Source organism: Rhinopithecus bieti, unplaced genomic scaffold (genome assembly GCF_001698545.2).
Source record: "Rhinopithecus bieti isolate Rb0 unplaced genomic scaffold, ASM169854v2 scaffold_2254, whole genome shotgun sequence".
Lineage (NCBI taxonomy): Eukaryota > Metazoa > Chordata > Mammalia > Primates > Cercopithecidae > Rhinopithecus > Rhinopithecus bieti.
Window position 1 is genome coordinate 3,201,653 of NW_016803982.1, and position 4,202 is coordinate 3,205,854.

The 4,202-nt window shown below is 46.6% G+C and overlaps 2 pseudogenes; both read left to right on the forward strand.

Moving 5' to 3' along the window:
- The window catches only part of LOC108521412 (asparagine synthetase [glutamine-hydrolyzing] pseudogene), a 12,631-nt pseudogene extending 10,032 nt beyond the window's left edge, over window positions 1-2,599 (forward strand).
- A 12-nt stretch (window positions 2,600-2,611) lies between these two features.
- LOC108521454 (adiponectin receptor protein 1 pseudogene) lies at window positions 2,612-3,716 on the forward strand (annotated as a pseudogene).
- The last annotated feature ends 486 nt before the right edge of the window (window positions 3,717-4,202 follow it).

Sequence of the window (4,202 nt, forward strand, 5' to 3'; positions counted from 1 at the left end):
TTTGATATCATCATTTTCAAACGGTAATGATTAAATATCATTTATGACTCCTAACATCACAAAGAAAGAGATAACCAAATATCATGGGCCTCCTGATAGAAGAATACAACACTGCCTATGAAGTAGTCGTCCCCCCAAACCCCCCGAAAATTTGAACCTGAATCTCATCAAGCCTCTAGATCCAATATGCCAGAAATGTGGAGGAGAGAAACATTAAATGACATCATATGAAGGCAATAGCAAAATCCAAATAATGGAAAACTACAGGAGGAACAACTGATTTTCTTTAATACATAAATTGCAAGAATAAAACAAAGATAGAGGCTGGGCGCGGTGGCTCACACCTGTAATCCCAGCACTTTGGGAGGCCAAGGCGGGCAGATCATGAGGTCAGGAGTTCAAGACCAGCCTGACCAACATGGTGAAATCCCATCTCTCCTAAAAATACAAAAATTAGCTGGGCGTGGTGGTGCTTGCCTGTAATCCCAGCTACTCAGGAGACCGAAGCAGGAGAATTGCTTGAACCCGGGAGGCAGAGGTGGCAGTGAGCCGAGATCGAGCCATTGCACTCTAGCTTAGGGGACAGCAAAACTCCATCTCAAAAAAAAAAAGAGAACTGACAATACAAATGTTGGAGAGGATGTGGAGCAATGAGAACACTCACATATTGCTGATGCGAGTGTAAAATAGTACAATCATTTTGAAAGCTCTTCGGTAGCTTCTTAAAAAGTTGAATATAGGCCGGGCACGGTGGCTCAAGCCTATAATCCCAGCACTTTGGGAGGCCAAGAGGCCAAGGCGGGTGGATCATGAGGTCAGGAGATCAAGACCATCCTGGCTAATATGGTGAAACTCCATCTCTACTAAAAATACAAAAAATTAGCCAGGTGTGGTGGCGGGCACCTGTAGTCCCAGCAATTCGAGAGGCTAAGGCAGGAGAATGGCGTGAACCCAGGAGGCGGGGCTTGCAGTGAGCTGAGGTCGCGCCACTGCACTACAGCCTGGGAGACAGAGCAAGACTCTGCCAAAAAAAAAAAAAAGTTGAATATAAATCAGGCAAAGTGACCAGGCACGGTGGCTCATGCTTGTAACCCCAGCACTTTGGGAGGCCAAGGCACACAGATCACTTGAGGTCAGGAGTTTGAGACCAGCCTGGCCAACGTGGCGAAAACCGCCTCTACTAGAAATACAAAAATTAGCCGGGTGTGGTGGCATGTGCCTGTAATCCTAGCTACTCAGGAGGCAGAGGTAGGAGAATCGCTTGAACCTGGGAGGCGGAGGTTGCAGTGAGCTGAGATTGCACCTCTGTACTCCAGTCTGGGTGACAGAGCCAGACTCTGTCTCAAAAAATAAAAATAAATTTAAAAATAAATAAATTAGGCATGGTGGCTCCCTCGCACCTGTAATCCCAGCTACTTGAGAGGCTGAGAGGGAAGGATCACTTGAGCCCAGGAATTCCAGGCTGCAGTGAGCCATGATCATACCACAGCACTTCACTCTGGGCAAGAGAGCAAGACCCCATCTCTAAAAAAAAAAAAAAGTTGACTATACATGTACCCTATGACCCAGCAAATCCACCTCTAGGTGTTTATCCAACAGAAATAAAAACAAGAATGTTCTAGGCATCTGTATTAAAAAAACTGGGAAAACCCAGCTATAGAAATTACATTACTGGTTGCTTATAGAAGGACTGACTGGGAAGAGGCATGAGGGAACTTTGTGGCCCGATAGAAATGTTCTATATATGGAAATGTATTCATCAAGACTAAGTGACAAAAAAACAAAACCAAAAACACCACCTGATGCAATAGTGTACTTGAGATCTGAGCATTTCACTCCATGTTAAATACATCTCAGTCTTTTTTTTTTTTTTTTTTTTTTTTTTTTTTTTTTTGAGACCAAGTCTCACTCTGTCACCCAGGCTGGAGTGCAGTGGCTCAATTCTGGCTCACTGCAACCTCTGCCTCCGAGTTCAAGCGATTCTCCTGCCTTGGCCTCCCTAGTAGCTGGGATTACAGGTGTGTGCCACCACACCCAGCTAATTTTGTGTATTTAGTAGAGATGGGGTTTCACCATGTTAGTCAGGCTGATATTGAACTCCTGACCTCTGGTGATCCACCCTCCTCAGCCTCCCAAAGTGCTGGTGTGAGCCACTGTGCCCAGCCATCTCAGTCTTTTAAAAGGTGTTCACACATGTGCACACACACACATACACACACACATTAAAAAAGAGACTCAGAAGACAATCATACTGTGTAGACTTTCCCTGGATCCTGATTGAAACATTCCGATTTTTTAAATTTATCACATTTATGAGACAATTGGAAATTTGAACAGTGATTGGAATTTGATAACATTAAGGAGTTACCATTATTTTAGCTATGATAACTGTATTGAGGTGATTATATAAAATAAAGGCTTTGCAGGAAGGACAATGAAGATCCAGAGCCACAGGCTGCCCCTGTGCAGCAGGAAGTAGCAAGAGACCAGTGCCCCAGCAGAGCCTGCCTGTCTGGCTCATCTACCATTACAGAGACATCTCTGTCCATGGGGCTGAGATACCCTAACCTTTCCCCACGCTAAAGCTGCAGGGTATTGAGGTACTGGCCAGATGTCTTCCCACAAAGGATCTGTGGTGGCATGGGGCAATGGGGCTCCTGCCAGTAACAGGGAAACTGACATGGTGGAACTAGCTGAACTGGGACCCCTACTACAAGAGAAGGATGGATGGGTTATCACCAACCCAACCAAAGCTGAAGAAGTGCAAACATGTCCAATGCCTCAGGAAAAGGAGGAGAAGGCGAAGCTACTGATGCACTGTACTTCCACTATGCCACGGAGGAGATGGAGGAGTTTCTGTACAAGGTCTGGGAGGGACACTGGAGGGCCATCCCATATGATGTCGTCCCTGACTGAAGGACAATGACTACCTGCTACATGGCCATAGACCATCCATGCCTTCCTTTTGGGCTTGCTTCAAGAGCATCTTCCACATCCATGTGAAAACAGGCATCATCTGGACCCATCTGCTTGGTTTCATGCTGTTTCTCTTTTGGGGATCTTGACCATGCTCAGACCAAATATGTACTTCACGGACCCTCTACAGGAGAAAGTGGTCTGGGGACGTCCTTTGTGGGTGTAGTGCTCTGCCTCAGCTCCTCCTGGCTATTCCACACTGACCATTGTCATTCAGAGAAAGTCTCTTAGACTTTTTCCAAACTGAACTACTCAGCAATTGCTCTAGTGATTACGGGGAGCTCTGTCCCCTGCTCTGTTACTCCTTCCACTGTTCCCTACAGTCAAGCTTATCTGCCTCTTCTTTGTCTGTGTTCTGGGCATTTCTGCCATCACGGTGGCACAGTGGGACCGGTTTCCACTCCTAAGCACCAGCAGACACAGCAGGAGCATTCCTGAGATTTGACTTGAGTGTTATTGTGCCTGTCATGCATTTTCCTATCACTGAAGCTTTGTCAGGGCCAGCGCCATGGGCTGGATGGGCTGGTCCTTCCTCACAGCTGTGATGTACAGCTGGCCTTTATGCTGCTCGAATTCCTGAATGCTTCTTTCCTGGAAAATCTGACATATGGTTCCAGTCTCATCAGATTCCCCATGTCCTGGTGGTGGCAGCATCCTTTGTCCACTTCTCCGGGGTCTCCAACCTTCAGGAATTCCATTATGGCCTAGAAAGTGGCTGTACTGATGACTTCCTTCTCTGAGCTTTCCCACCTGAGGGGTGGAGGAGGAATTTCTCAAGTGCTTTTAAAAATAACTTCCGGCAGGCACAGTGGCTCACGCCTGTAATCCCAGTTCTTTGGGAGGCCAAAGTGAGAGGGTGCTTGAGCACAGGAGTTTGAGGCTACAGTGAGCTATGATCATGTCACCGCAGTCCAGCTTGGACAACAGAGACCCTGTCTCTGTAAAAAAATAAAATTCAAAATGAAAATACCTTCTTCACTGAAGTAAGGGGAAAGAGTCTGAGTTGTCTGGAGGAAACCTCTTAGAGAATTCAACATCAACCAACTTTCAGCCCCCTTCTACATTCACTAGGCACTGAACTTTCCATTTCCACTCCCCTAGCCCGGGAGGGGAATGGTCAAACCTACCCATCTCTTCCCTCAACAGTCTTCCCCCTCAACAAGGCAACCATGGGCCCTCACAGAGACAGTACTTTGAAACTCATGTTGAGATTTTACCCTCTCCTC